At 47.3% G+C, this 16,030-nt stretch overlaps 1 protein-coding gene across 7 annotated transcripts in view; it reads left to right on the top strand.

The window, feature by feature from the left end:
- Positions 1-16,030, top strand: part of NTM (neurotrimin) — a 931,342-nt gene that overhangs the window by 795,155 nt on the left and 120,157 nt on the right. The gene's annotated exons all lie outside the window — the stretch shown is intronic.

Genomic DNA, 16,030 nt, shown 5'->3' with positions numbered 1-16,030 from the left:
CGGGTGACTGGCCATGGACTGCACATATGTCATTCTCTCAGAGAGGGTGTGCTGCTGGCTGGTATGTGGACACGGCTGCTTGGCCCCATGTCCAGGGGAGCACCGTGCATCCCTGAGGGCCACTGTCCGTATCCATCCGTCTAACAGCCTCCACCGTGTGCATGATGGGAACGGAGCCGGCGGGCCTCTGGCCTCTCTACCCTCACTAGACAGTCCCACAGGAAAATGTCCTCCTCTGAGGACCTTCCCAGAGCCTTGCTTCTCTTTCCTTCATCCTCACTGGGAAGGAAGTTGCTCAGATGGTGGGATTTTTTTTAGGCTCGGGTGCCCTGGAAAAAACCAGATGAAGTCTGCAAGTATGTTCAGCACACCCGTAGCTGCTGCTCTGCGCCCCCCACTTCGTATTTTTCTTAGCTGTTCTGTTTTAGTTAGTGCCGATATAGTCTCCCCTCCTACATATCCCTTTAGGGTGAAATGCCTGCTCAGTAAGCTTCGGAAAGGCAGTGTATTTTAGGCAGCCTGATAAAAGACTCTAATCGCCCCAGATTAATGCATTCATTCCTAGCCAATTGAAGGATTCATTACAGTGCTCAGGCGGGGGCTCCTCTGACAAATCTGCCCTGGGTAATGAGCCATTCAGCAGCTTCTCCCCTGGGTTGCTGGCAACCTGCAGAGGGGGCCTGAGAGGGAGCCCAGCAGAAGTAGGTAAAGTGCAAAGGAGAGGGTCAGTCTGGGCACCTCTGGCCCCGGAGGGACGTTGGGAACAAGAGGTGCTTGTGGCCACGATACCTGCCTCTGCAGCAGGAACCGAGGAGCATCTGGTGCAGGTGCCAAGGAAGGTGGCAGCTCAGACGGCACCGCTGAGCCCCGGAAGGCTGGGGAGTGAGGTTCACGGCGCACAGAGGACGTCTGGGCTTTGAAAGCGAACCCCAGTTAGGCAACCAGAGAAGGGTGTATATGGGAGGAGCTTACAAACCATTGCAGTCTGCGCCTCTAACTAACATCTCTACACGGAATTGTTCAAGGAGGGAAAGACAGACGTAGAGCCCAAGAAAGTTAGGAGACATCCTAGAGATTGGCTAGCCCGGTGACTCCAGGGGTGGGCGTGGGGTGTGTGACAGTGATTTTACCCTCCAGGGGACATTTGGCAATGTCTGGAGACAGTCGTGGTTGTCTAGACTCTCAGGTGGAGAAAGAGATGCTCCTGGCACGTAGTGGGTGAAGACCAGGGATGCTGCTCAACAACCTACAATGGACAGGGCAGCCCCAAACAACACAGAAGCGTCCAGCCCCAAAGGTCAACAGTGCCAAGTTTGGGAAACCGGCCAGCTGAAACCTGCCCTATTGCAGATGAGAAAGGTGAAGTAGGACAAAGGTGACGCGCTCTAGGTTACACAGAAAGAGGATGGAGGAGCCGGGAGGGCAGCAGCCTGCAGTCTTTCTCTCTCGTCTCTATGATGTCCCTAGAACCGGGAGCCCTGCTTTCCAGTTCTGCACTGATAAGTACCCTCAGAAACAAAGTTGTTTCCTCTCCTTCTGGACCACAGAGCACCCTTCCAGCCCACATCTCTCGTAAGGAAAATTCCATCGCCGGCCTTTATGAACACACGCCGGTCCCTACCCACTTCGGTCTAGACAGATCTCTTCTGGGGAGTTAGCTTATTATCTTTGTTATGCATTTAGAAGCGGATGGTACTGCTGATAAAAATAGGAATTGCCAGAGGAGCTAGCACCAGGCGTTATGAGATGCTGATGTGCAGTGTTGCTAACAGCAGTTCCCCGTGAGGGTGGGAAGGAGACCCCTTCGTGCACACATAACTGTATCTAACCATTATTAAATATTGATTCATCTCAGCTGGGCCCTGTGCCTGCTTCCAAATGGAGGCCAGTGCATTAACTGGTGCTGATCTCGTCTGTACCCCTGGCGTTGCACCCATGGCTGTCGCTGCTGACCCTTGTTCCTGAACTGACAGTGTACAAGGGGAGTGATTCCTTGCCCCTCTTTTGACTAGAGAAATAAGCACATATGAGTTTATATCTGGAGTCTAGGATTCGTGGGGGTATGAGCGCTAGAGCTTCATAAAAAAAAAAGGAAAGAAGCCTCCTATGATGAACAGTCATTACAGGGACGTAGACTCGTCTGAGTATCTGGAGCAATCGTAAACATTTCCCTGAGCCGGTGTTTGATGGTGGGGGAAGGTTGAGGGGGGTGGGGGCAGATAGAAGGAAAGAGGGGCCGAAGTTAAGAACAAATATGCAAGTCCAGAGTGTGTGCTTAACGGAACCGAGATTTATTTTTCTGTGTGTCTTCCTAAGCCTCTAGATAGATGACAAAAAATACAGCCAGCCAGAAAAGAAATAGCCCAAATGTAATTTAAAGGCCAACTTTTTAACCAATACTTCAGCTGGGAGACACCTTTCCTGTGTTAAGATTCCCAGCTCAGGACTTCCCTGGTGGTGCAGTGGTTAAGAATCCGCCTGCCAGTGTAGGGAACACGGGTTCGAGCCCTGGTCCGGGAAGATCCCACATGCCGCAGAGCAACTAAGCCCGTGCGCCACAACTACTGAGCCTGTGCTCTAGGGACCACGAGCCACAACTACTGAGCCCATGTGCTGCAACTACTGAAGCCCCCGTGCCTAGAGCCTGTGCTCCGCAACAAGAGAAGCCACTGCAATGAGAAGTTCGTGCACCACAACGAAGAGTAGCCCCCGCTCACCGCAACTAGAGAAAGCCCACGCACAGCATCAAAGACCCAATGCAGCCAAAGATAAATAAATTAATTTAAAAAAAAAAAGATGCCCAGTGCAGGGGAGGAGTATTAAAGTTACTGATTTATCTTCAGTAGCACAGTTATTTTTATTGTCTTGCCAGTGACAGGTTTTTTGTTTAGCTTTTCTCCGCAGTTCTGTACACCCTTCTCCATGAAAGAAGGTCAGGCCATAGGCCATTGTTTTCTTTGATGTCCTGGTGCCTCAGAAGACACGGAACCTGGCCATCTCAGAAGCACATCAATACTTTCTCTGGCTTCATAACAAGCAGCAAATTTTGAAATAGTAGATACGGCTGTCCCGCCCTCTGATTGACAACAGAGAGGTGTGTGTGCACGCGCAGGACACGTGTGTGGCTTTGGGGGTGCATGTGGCCATAACAGTTTGTCCATAGAAACTTTTACCAGAAATATGTCTTCTACTACCAGGGAGCCACAGGAAAGATTAATAAGTACAATTCAGTTCAAACATACGAGTAAACAGTCATTTGTTGTGTCCCTCCTGTCTGCAAGGAACCCTGGTCCACATTGGGACGTGTAAAGGTGAAGCATAGAAAAATAAAAATATGAAAGAGCTTCCCTTATGGGTCACATATTCCAGCGAGGATGCAATGTCCATATACCAGCAGTTACCAAGGCAGAATATAATCTGCTGTATGGGAGTGTTTTTTGTTTTTTTTAAATTTATTTTACTCAAGTATAGTTGATTTACAATGTTATGTTAATTTCTGCTGTAAAGCAAAGTGATTCAATTATACACATATATTCTTTTTCATATTCTTTTCCATTATGGTTTATTGCAGGATATTGAATATAGTTCCCTGTGCTATACAGTAAGACTTTGTTGTTTATCCATTCTCTGTATGACAGTTGGCATCTGCTAATCCCAAACTCCCAATCCTTCCCTCCCCCAGCCACCCCCTTGGCAACCACAAGTCTCTTCTCTATGTCTGTGAGTCTGTTTCTGTTTCGTAGATAAGTTAATTTGTGTTGTATTTTAGATTCCACATGTAAGTGATATCATATGGTATTTGTCTTTCACTGTCTGACTTACTTCATTTAGTATGATAATCTCTAGGTCCATCCATATTGCTGAAAATGGCATTATTTCATTCTTTTTTATGGCTGAGTAATATTCCATTCCATTCCATTGTGTATATGTACGACATCTTCTTTATCCACTCATCTATCGCTGGACATTTGGGTTGTTTTCATGTCTTGGATATTGTGAATAGTGCTGCTATGAACATAGGGGTGTGTGTATCTTTTTGATTTATGGTTTTGTCTGGATATATGCCCAGGAATGGTATCGCTGGATCATATGGTAACACTAATTATAGTTTTTTAAGGAACCTCCACTGTTTCCATAGTGGCTGCACCAATTTACATTCCCACCAACAGTGCAGGAGGGTTCTGTATGGGAGTGTTTTGAACAAAGGGCTGTGAGAGGTTGAAGATAAGAGAAATTGATTCTGACCAGGAAAGTTCATGTATTCAACATGCATGTACCGGGTCCCTACTGTGTGCTGGGCACTGTCCTAGGTGACAGGGATACAGAGGGGAAGTACGGAGTTTAGGTTTAATGAGAAGAGATAAACAACAACACTAAACAAATAAATGGGAACTTCAGAGAATGGACAGGGGCCATAAAATAACTAAAGCAGATACCGGGATGGGGCCGGGAGCTCTCTGAGATATTGTGGTCCGGAAGGACGCAGAGTAGGTGAGAACTGAGTGACAAACAAGTATCCACGTGAAGATCTGGGGACAGAGCATTTCAGGCAGGGAACAGAAACTGCAAGGCCTGGGGGAAGGACCAGCTGGGCACCTTCCAAGGGCAGACAGCAGGTCCGGGGACTGGAGTTGAGTGGATTCTGGGCAAAGCAGTCACGCTAAGGGCAGAGTTTGTCAGGGGCCAGCTATGCAGCGTCTTCGAGACACAGTGTGAACTTTGAGTGTCATTCTAAGGGCAGTCAGCTGCCATGAGAGGTTTCTAATTAGGGGGTGATATGATTAGATTTATCTTGTTGTGGTTTTTAATTAGTCCACCTGTGATGCAGAAAATGGAATGTAGAAAAAAGGAGGGAAGAGAATGTATCAAGGCAGCATGAGGGTTATTTTTGAAATAAAGCCAACAGGACTTGATAACTGGACGTAGAAATTGATAACTGCAGGTAGAAATTGAAGGAAAGGGAGAAATGATGGGTGATTCCTATGTCTTTGTCCTGGACACTTAGGTAGATGATGGTGTCATTAACTAGGACGGGTCAATTAGGAGAAGGAGGTGAGGAATCTAGAACTCTTTTGGGGACGTAGTAAGTGAACTTGTCTATTGAACAATTAAGGAGGCCACGTTGCTATCCTTTATTGAGCACACACTGTATACCCAGTATTATTCTAGGCTCTTAGGTGTATGACCTCATTGAATCCGCAGGGTAACCTGGGGAAGAAGGAGAAGGTGATGCTCTTTCATGTGCACAGATGAGTGTTATTCAGAGACACACATCTCTTGGAGATCTTATGGCTTAGGGAGGATGCTGGCAAGGAGGCCATGCGACCGTACGTCCCACAGAAAGTGGTCAGGTGCCCTCGTCCCCCCCGTACCAGGAGAGGAGAGCTCCCCTCCTGAGGGGTGCCAAGGAGCCGGTGGCCTCCTGTCAAGACTCACTGACATCCTGATGGGCCCACTTCTGTCTGCTGTGAGCTGATGAGGGAGAAAGAGAGTTATTGTCAAATTCCCAACTTGCCCTTTTTGATATGAAGTTCGCTTGTGATATTTTTTTAACTTAGGTAGCTAATGCATTTTGTTCTCCGGAGTGTGAGAGACCCAGTTTCCCGAGTAGCCTTTAATTAGTTTCTGGATGATGACATCTCCACCGAGAAGCAACCAGTGGCATCCCCCAGTCTCAGGGGGGAGATAAAAGAATCTAATAAAGACATTCGGTGTTTCTAGGTGATGTGTTTGACAAGCTTTGTATTAACAAGAAGTCTTGTTGGAACTTTATTCTCTTTCCAACTGTGCTCCCTCCCTGGCCCCGGATCCCTGCCATTTCACAGGGGGATTCACAGAGCTAAGAAACTGTAGATTCAAACAGACCAGCCTGCATCTCTACCCGTCGTTCTAGAGGGGAAGAGGCTTCATCTTGATCTGTTCACAGACCGTAACCTTTGTGAGGGATTTAGTGGCAATAAGGCCTCGGAACAAAAACTCCACTTAAAACCAACTGACAAGTTCTTTAGCACAGCAGTGGGGCCACTTCCTGGGCCTCTGGATTCAAGGCCAGATAATGAGGTGTTCCTTCCACTAGCCTTAATTATTGCCAAAGATGATCGTCACAGGGAGAGTGGGTATAACTCACAGCTTCATTTCAATGTTGGCACCATTGGTACTTGGATGGAGAGAGGCAGAAACTCCCCTTCGGGCTGTCCACCTTCCTCTGAACTTAACCTTGAGGGTGCTTGAGGGAAAGAGAAAAGTCTGTGGAAGAATTTGGACCATACGGTGGTCAAGGTGGGGTGGGGAGGCCCCTGCGGCCACCTTCCCGCTGCAGTCAGCGCAGTTCCCCGCCGCACACGTTTTATGGCTTGGGCGTGAGCGTATAACCACCAGTGCTTCCAGGCAGCTAGGAATTAAAGTGCTGATGGTGCCACCGAGGCAGCTGGGAATGGAAGTGATCCTGGCACCATTGGCAGCCAGCACGTTGACAGCCTGGAGACGCCGGCTTCTGCAGAGCTGAGCACAGGGCCCCCAGGAGGCAGGGCTCCATCCTTGCCGTGGCCCTTTGACCCTTTTCCTCCATCTGACCTGGATGGGGCAGCCTGGGAGAAAGGACTAATTGGAACCTGCTCTCCTGGGCAGCTCTTAAGGGCACGAGGAGAGTCTGAGCAAAGAAAATCTTTTCCAGGAGTCTGGGAGATTATGGTGACGTGTACAGGCACATTTGCGTATTGTTTACTCTCAGGGTGGCAAAGTGTGAAGCTCATCCTTGGGTCTGGTGACAGCGCTATCGTAGAAAGACCGTTTTTCTGTCCACACAGTGGGTTTCTGAGCAGAAGGAAGGACATCCAAGGGGCAGAGGTACATCTTCCTGAATGGGGAGAAAAATGAGCCCTGTTAAAAATGCAGTGGTAGCACAGGAACGGAGGACTTAAAGCTGCAGTATGTAAAGGGTCCCTCTAGCTAAGGCCCAGGCTGTCTGCGGGGCCCGGCAGTGTGTCTTGAGCCAGATGGGGGCTGGGTCTCCTTTCTCTGCAGATCTTCAACAGCTTGTGGAAAAAGTGTGTCTGGAGGTTGGGGTCTGGGATACGGCACGAGCGGCAGTCACACTTGGGTAGCTGTCCTTAACGGGCCCCTCGAGTTTCGTGGGCATCAGCTGCATGCCTGCTTTGGAAAGTGAGAACCACTGAAAGATGCTGGATGCCAAGGCAGAAAAAGAATCCACTTGAAGAGGCTTTAAGGCAGGGCCTCCAAGGATGTGGCGAGGCTCTGGCTGCTGCGACCAGCAGGAATAGACAGCTCCTGGTGAAGAAAAATTAGAATCAGGAGAGACCAGAAGCACCTTGCCAGCCACTACCTCTGAGACCGTGGGAAGAAACCTTGTCCTAGGTGTACTGTCCCGAAACCCTGGTCAGCCCTGCTGGGTTGGCTTTTACGGCAGGCAGTAATGCTCTGTACCTGGAATCGATTGGACTCTGCGTTATCTCGATCATGATAGCATTCCTCTGCAGCGTGGTAAGCAGTTCACTAAGTGCCTTGAGTTATAGGACGTATCTCGTCTGATTCCAAAACCCTGTAGGCAGAGCTTAGGTCTGAGATCTGCCACTTCCTAGCTCCCTGACTTAGGGCAGGTTAGGAACTGGTTACAGCCTCAGTGTTCTGGATTAAATAGGAAGAGAAACGGGCGGTATCTAGTACTTATTAGGTGTATGACAAATATTAATTCTCTTCCATGAGGAATAATAAAAAAGGAATCTCTTTCTGGGTTGCTCTTTTTAATTTTTTTTCAGTTTTCCTCATGAAGTCAGGTAGCTGAATCAGGTTCTTAATTGATTCCATATTTTTGTACTATCATTTTCATCTTTGAGGACCCGTTTGTGTACATTTTAGTTGATTTTTGTAGGGACACCTTATTAAAGTATCTGCAGTCTGCCTGACTTCCTGTATGAGGACCTTGGGTTCACTGCATTACCTCTCTGAGTTTCAGGGTCTTTACTATACAGTGGGGGGATGCCTATGAGCTACCAAAAGGATTTAAAAGGAAGCAGCAAATGTTAAGCCCCTGGCAAAGTGCTCGGCGTACAAGGTGTCCATGGTCGTTCCCTCCCCGTCCCGCCTCTGCTCCCTTCCTGAACTGGTCCCTAAAGAGCTGGCCCCGATCGGGGGTGTGGAGGGTGAAGCCCGTCACGTACCTTCAACCCAAAGCAGCGGCCATCACGCTAGAGCTGTACAGTCGCTCTCCCTGTCTGGATATCGTGATTAGCAATAATTACCTTACATCCCCCCATTAAACAATTGATGAAGAGAGCATTCCCGGCAGTTTCTCGGATGTCGCCAAATATAACGGAGCTCCGATGGTGACAAGTAGGTTGCTGTGAAATTCAGTTTACTCGAATAGGCCCCAAAGCAGTGAAGTGTGGAGTGGGGCCTGCGTGGTGTTTACTTTCCTCTCCAACGTCTCTATCAGGAATGACGAAACTGGATCAGGGAGCAGAGCTCATAAAAATTTCCACATTTCAGCTGATCCTGAAAGGAACAAATTCCGAACTTCAGAACCAGTGGTTTATGACTAATCCCAAATAAACCACTAGCTTTTCTCCCCGGACTTCCTGATTCTCCCCCGTAAACACGAATGGTTTTAGTATGGAGAGAAAGAAAGAATGAGATGGAAGAAATGACAAAATGATTCTGGGAAAAGAACTAACAGGCCGCCCGAGGCCGTGTCATCAAGGAGCTCTCTGCATGGTCAGGCTCTCATTTGGGCTTCTGAATCTCTAGACTCTAACCTTTCCCTTCTGGAAAGCGGAGGCAGCAAGCCCAGTGCTGGCGAGGGGGGAGGGTCCTATAGCAGACCTCCATCCCCCACTGCCTCCACGCAGTCACTTCAAGATGCTGTTTATCTCAGAACCACTAGCGCATCTGAAGAAGCGGTCAGCACCCACCTGCGGGGGCAGGCAAGTCCATCTCAGCCTCTAAACCAGAGCATCCTCCCGGCCTCGCACTGCACCTGACGTCCAAATTTAGCCTCATCCTGGCCTCTAGAAGTACACGTTTTTAGTAACATTAATAAATCGCATTTGAATAGCACTTTATGTTTAAAATGTGATTTCTCACAGTTTCATCTGATCCACAGAACATGTGTTTTAAAAAGGCAAGATAGGTATTGATATAACTAAAATAATCAGAGTTAAAGGATTTACATGAGTTTATACAGCTAGTAATAGTCGGGTCTGGGCTTCACATACCTGGCCTTCTGATGCAACGCTTAGAATTCTTTCTCTTAAGAGATCCCACAGATCCCACAATACTGGTGCCCTATTATACAAATATTTGTATTGGAAAGAAGGAAGAAGGGAAAAGGGAGAGAAGAAAAGACAGACTGACTAGTCTTTTCAGTCAAAATAAGCCAAAGAAACACTTCTCAGCGGACTCAGCAGTGGGTTTGATTGATCACTCCTCTGTCATGCTATGGGGACAGCTGGGACCCCTGGTTACAGGAAGCAGCAGCTACAGCCCTGCCTCAAATGAAAGCTCCCCGGAAGCCGCGGCTCCCTGGTCCAGTGCACAGTGGGAGGACGATGAACAGGCGGAGGATGGGTAGGAAGTGCCCGTGACGGAAGAGGGAGGAAGATGAGATAGTCCTGCAAACGCTGGATGGTCCAAACATATATTGATGAAACCTCCCGCCCACTCTCCTGATAGAGAGCAATGCCGTGTAAGGATGACAGAGAGTGCCCCCTTTCCTAGATGCCCTGTGGGCAGACAGGTGGTCACGTGGAGGTGCAAAAGCAGGGTGCCCCACGCGGGAGGGTGAATCAGCAAGACTTCAGACCCAGAGAATCCCAGGCTGGCTGTGTGCACTCCACTGCACGAACTCTCTATGGAGAGAATACATTTGGGATCAGATATAATCTGTATTTGGGTCCCACCTTCAACACTTGTTATCTGGGTAACAGGAGCACATCACCAATAGCTCACAAAGCCTTAGTTTCTTCATCTGTAAATTGGAATAGTAATAGTACCACCTCATAGGCTTCTTGTGAGATTAAATTAAATAATGGAGTCAAAGTTCCTGTAAAATTTCTAACGCACAACAGAAATTCATAGTCTCAGTTCATATACACATATAGTTGGTTTCTGTTTATTTTTATGTATGCATCCAAATTTCAACATGCATTTATTGTTTTTCTAACCCATCTATCCCCTCATTAAAAGAAAACACTCTGGAACTCTGCAATTTTCAGTTGCATGTCCTTGAATATATCCTTGACCTCCCTGAACAGATGTATCTTCATCTGTAAAATGTGGGAAAGGAAACAATTAGGGTGACCAATGGCTTGGAACTTTTCTGGCTTTAGCGCTGAAAGTCCTGTGTTCTAGGAGACTCCTTTAGTTCCTGGTAAACCAGGACAGTTGGTCTGCTTAGAAATAATATCTACTTGTGGGGTTAATGCAGGGGTAAGATAAAGTGAGGGCAATATATGTAAAACAGCGGTTATACAGCAGGTATTTAATAAATAGTAACCATTGACATTATTATACATGCGGAGAGTCTTCGAGGGCTATTCAGAGATGTTGAGGGAATGCAGTCATTTTGAGGTACTTGCATTTCCATACAGCCGTGTCAAAACACTTTCATTCATTCATTCAAAAACTACGTGTTGAACACAGACTGTGTTCAGACATCGTGGTGTGTGCGGAACGCTTCAGCGAACAAGACGACCAGCTGGGCTAACGTTTTACTGGGGAGAGCAGACCATATGCAGCAGTCTGGTGTGGGGAGTTCTACTTCAGGAGAGAGGGTCGAGGAAGGCTTCATGGAGGAGCTGAGTTTTCAAGAACAAGACAGACCCGGCCAAGTGAAGACCAGGGAGGAAGGAGACTTTGAAGAACCAAAGACTGGCCTGAGGTGTTTCAGGAGGAAAGGAGGCCAGTGGAGTGGACATTCATGCACCAGGTTATGGACCCAGGCCTGGATGTCTCTGTGGGGTCTGGACACCAGGAAAGTCGAGGGTATTTCAGACGGCTCCTTTAATTCTGCAAAGACAAAGGTGCCAAGGCCTTAGCTGTGGCGCAGCCCTTGCTGTGGGAACTGTCCCGAGCCCCCGTGGGCATCTCAGACCTTCACTGCAGAGAGGAGGTGGGTGGGGGGCAGGGGGAACGGGGGACATGCCACCAGCACCAGAGGCAGCACCTGGGATGCATAGATCTGCGTGCGTCCTACAGAGGAACCTGGTGCAAGCTGCTTCTATGCATCCTCAGCCCCACGGGACCGTGAAGGGCTTAATAAAACATCTCAATTTGGATTTAATAGGATATCTACTGTGTGCTAAAAACAGCAAAATTGCTATATATTAATGACATAATTATTAGAATTTAACACCTGGGCAGTGGAGGCTACACGAAGAGTGAGGAAGTTCCCTAGAATACTGTTTTAATAATTATGTTATTTAATTATTTACACATTTGAATTAAAATTCAATAAGAGCCAGATTAAACCTTAACATAATAAATTAAATGTGGAACTCTATCCAAAAAGCATGGCTCAGGGAGTCTCTGCCTTTTTCCAAACATAATCTAACCACTTCTTGATCCTTCTAGATTCAGACCGCAAAAGGCAGCAGAGACATCACATCCATCAATGTGGAAATAAGCTGATGGCCTTTTTTAAGGAATCTTGGACTCTTAGCAGGTCTCAGACTCACCCCAGACCTTTGGCTGTGTGATCCCAGCTGCTAACAGAATAGTTCTGCCACCCTGCTGGCCCCTTGTCATCTCATCAGCTTGTCTAAAACAGAATCACACTAATGTTCTCCCCCAAAGACGTTATTCATATAACATAAGGGATCTGCCAGCTCAGCCATCCAGCTGCTGTTGAACAAAATGGCCTTCATTTGACTCCGTGTTCCTGAATCCCCCATCCAGGCACCATCAGGCACCCGCAGCTTGTCCTCGGCTTTGCTCTCAAACCCATCCTTTTCTTTCCACCCTTACGGAGCCCACAGTTTAACCCAGGCTTTGAACATCACTCTCCGAAATCCAGTGTCTGTCTACCCATTCCCTCTGACACACTGTTACAAGCTTATTTTGCTTAAAGTATATTAATATATTTGTATATTCACTATATATTTATGTATAGTATTTCCTTTTTTAAACAATTTCAAATGCTTGCCATTGCCTATAGGATAGAGTTAAAACCCAGGAAGGACCTGGCCATTCAGGCTGGTCTGTAATCCGGCTCTAGTTTACCTCATTGACCTTGTATCCCATTCTTCCTCGAGTCGGTTAGAATTTATCAACCTTCCATTCTGTGTTGACGTGACATATGTGTCTGCCAAGCACACAATATACGAAAACTCACTTACTGCATACTTCGCATCGCTTAGAGGCTCTGTAAGTGCATTTCATAAACTTACCCCTAAATCCTCAGAGGGATCCGGTGAGATATGTGCAATTGGCTTCACGACCTGAGGACATGAGGCACAGAGAGGTGAGGTGACTGGGCCAAGGCTGCACAACTTGAACGTAGTAGAGCCAGGATCTGGACCACTGCTCTCCATCACCTCTGCTGCTGAGTAGACTTTGTATCCTCACACGCATCCTGGATTTCTGCCTTCCCAACCGTGCCCATGCACTTCTGTCCCACTTGAAGCAGCTTCACTTGCTCTGCAGACATGACCGTTTCTCTTTTGTTGGTACCCGAACTAGACTCTGTAGCCCAGGAGAAGCTGTGCCGACACCCACACTCTTACTAACTCACAGAGTGCAATGTCTGTACCAACCTTTTAGCATCCAATCCCACACAACCCTGTGACGCGGTGGGACGTATATATGCACTGTTTCCCCAAACAGATTGTAAGTTCATGGAGGGCCAAGAAAATGTGTGCATTGCTGCACGTCATGGACATACCTAAGCCACAGTGTGTATATAGTAGGTGCTCACTCAGGGCTTGAGTGACTTTTGGCCATGTCTCCTCCAGTAGCTATCCTTCCATTAATAATTATGCCTGGCCACCGAAAGTCTTACTAATAGTATTTTTCTAACATCACCTGCTTTGCCCAAAATGCCTTTCCTCCTCAGAACTGATTCATTTTTGCTTGTCTTCTGGGGATTAGCTTAGGTGTCTCATATCCAAGGAGCCTTCCATGACATGCATCTCCAGGCTGGCTAATGTGTCTCTCCTCTGCATTTCCTCAACACCTTATCTGTCCTTCTATGTCACAGTGCACTAAAGGGATTTGCTTCTGCTCCTGTCTTTGCATCTCTAGACTGTGGACTCCTTGAGGGTAAACACTGTGTCTTTTAGATGTCTTGCCCCTTAGGGCTAAGCACAACACTGGTATAAGGAAGTGCTCAGTGAGTATTGATGAATGAAAGAATGAATGAATGTGTGAGTGAATCAATGAAAACAAAGCAATCCTAGTGTGTTTCCAACCACCTGCATGATGAGATGAGATAAGACGCAGGAGGTATCCATGGAAACAATATAAAAATGTAAGTAGCCCTACCTCAGTGGGTCAGAATTTTCTTACGAACATGGATTAGCTAAGACCATAGTGCATCCTTGTCAGTTCACTTTCATTTTAAATACTGACAACATGTTAGAAGTTGCCACCTGGAAGATGATACTTCTAACCGCCTAGCATCTTTGGCACTGTGCCAGTTTGGTTCTGGTGATTGGGGTTGCACCTCTGGTCAAACCGTCTCAGCTCTATGCCACGAATGGTCTACCTTTCAAAGTCATCTCAAGGCAATTTGCCACCTTCAAGCTACACCCTGAGGCAGGATTGAAAGGCCAAGCATTTCACCAACTGCCACTTCGTGAGTTGGACACGTTCCAGTTGTTAGTGGAGGGAGACAATTCTAGATGATTCTTCCAAGCATGAGGTGTGATGGTCTCATTTTATATACTTACTGTGCCAACAGCTTGGCCCAGACTACCTTCTCTTCTACTTGGGGACTGTCCATTGTTCTCTAGTGTATGATTAGCAGATTAGCTATCAATGAGTAAGAAGCCAGGAAAATGAACTCCCAGGAAGCCCTTCCAAAGCAAGAGTAATTCATTACCCTGCCTGATTTCCACTTAAAATGTACTTTGAGCACACTTCCAGCTACAAACCCTAAATCACCCTGTGTTCACAAAGTCCATCATTTTTTTTATTTTATTGCATGGCATTTTCGTGACATAATCCCTCACAGAGCATCTCAGAGTGCTTTACAGATCAGTAAATTACTTACCTGCAGAGTCAAAGCGATGTCTGCAAGGCCAGCACAGCCATTCTGCAGGCAGCCTGTCCTCTGGGAAACAGGCAAGGCTGTGTGAGTGCCAAGGGTGGGCAGGATCAGGGCCAGGCGAATGTATGGCTTGGGGGTGAGGTGGGGTTCAAGAAGTGCAAGTCCCAGTTAAAGCTCTGCGAATAAAATACATCAAATTTAAATGATTCTAGAACTTAGAGAGCTTACAAATTTGGATCCTTCGGACAGTCAGCAAATCAAGTGTCCAGTCATTAACTCATCAAGTATCTTTCTCTCCTGGAAGGTTCAATCTAGCTTTTAAAATGATACAGCCATGAATCACAATATAATGTCTTAGAAGTCCCGCGTCTTAGAGCCAGCGGTCACTTCCCAGCCCTGGCCACATCAACCGTCCATTGTGTCTGTCCTGCCAAATATCCATGAGAATACAGGTATATATGTGTGCAAGGGCATACACACACTCGCACACACAGAACGTCACACCACAGTTGCCTCTTTACCTGAAGCTCCACGCGGATTTAAGACTAAAAATGATTAATTGGTGCTTGCTTTATGCAAGGGACCGTTTTGGAGACAGCAGAAAATAAAAAGATGAGCAAGGCTCTTGTCCAATATCTTATACTATGATAATTTATAGCCAAGGAGAAAGATGAGACAAGGTAACATAAGCCAGTTTATTTTAATGCCGTGGAGGAGGCTACAGAGTCTCCAAGCAGGAGAAGCCACATCCCCTTGGACGTCACCTGGAAGACCTCGTGGAAGGGGTGGCAGCTCAACCTTGAATGAGGTTGAATGCTTCCAGTAGGTCTAGACAGTTGGAGAAAGAGGCGAAGGGACCAAAACCAGTAGCAAGGGCTTGGGGCTCAGAAACCAAAGTCCAGTTCATTCTTGCTAATGAGCGTTCCTGGTTGGGCGCTGTGTGGAAACAGATGGGAAGTCAATTTTCAGGAGAAGGAGGGAAAGGAGCAAAGGCTGAGAGCAGCTATCTGCACGACACGCTCCTTTCTGGAGGAAAAAATCCAACACCATCAGGAGTGAGTGATGAATGGATCCAGGAGAGGAAAGCCCAGCACGGAAAGTTCCAACCAGTCTGATTTTCCTGTGAGGGTTGCCCCGTGACCTTGGTCCCATCCAGGGAATAAGGGCGATGGTCAGCTTGCCTGGGGTCTCCTGCAGGCCAGATGGCAGTGTGTCCTGGGGATAATGGGTCCTGGAATAGCACACGGGGGTGGCTCAGAAGCATGCCGATGCAAGGAGGCAACCTGACCTGAAGACGCCTCATAGAACCGGACATGGGCCCTTAACCTGTAAAGAGCTAGTGTGCCAAAACCAGTGTGAGTAGAACTGAAATGACTGTGTTAACGGCCCGGTTCTGAGGTTGTCGCAGACATGTAGCCAGGTGGGGAGGTGGCTCCCATGAACAGCCATTATAATTCCATCCTATAAATATGTGTTGCATTTTATACTATGGATATAAATGTAAGTAAGACCTGGCTCAAGCCATCAAAAAAACTCATGGTCTAGGGGGTGAGGGATGCTACGCAAATAACTACAGCACAGTGGGATAAGGGCCAAGAATTGGGAGTTTGGGGGGGCTGCCCAATAAAAGACACCCTTACTTTATAAACCCATTGGCAGACGAGACAAATGAGTAGTCATTTCATGGTCAAGCATCACATTCGCGAGTGGTAATGATGATACTGGAGAATTGGGCTTAGATGTGCAGCAGCAATGAGCTTCCACCTCTGAGCCCCAGAATGAGACAGATGTACACAGCTGGCCGTGCTC

Source organism: Phocoena sinus, chromosome 8 (genome assembly GCF_008692025.1).
Source record: "Phocoena sinus isolate mPhoSin1 chromosome 8, mPhoSin1.pri, whole genome shotgun sequence".
NCBI classification, from domain to species: Eukaryota; Metazoa; Chordata; class Mammalia; order Artiodactyla; family Phocoenidae; genus Phocoena; species Phocoena sinus.
Note: the sequence above shows the minus strand (reverse complement) of the source record. Positions and strands in the feature narration are given on the sequence as shown.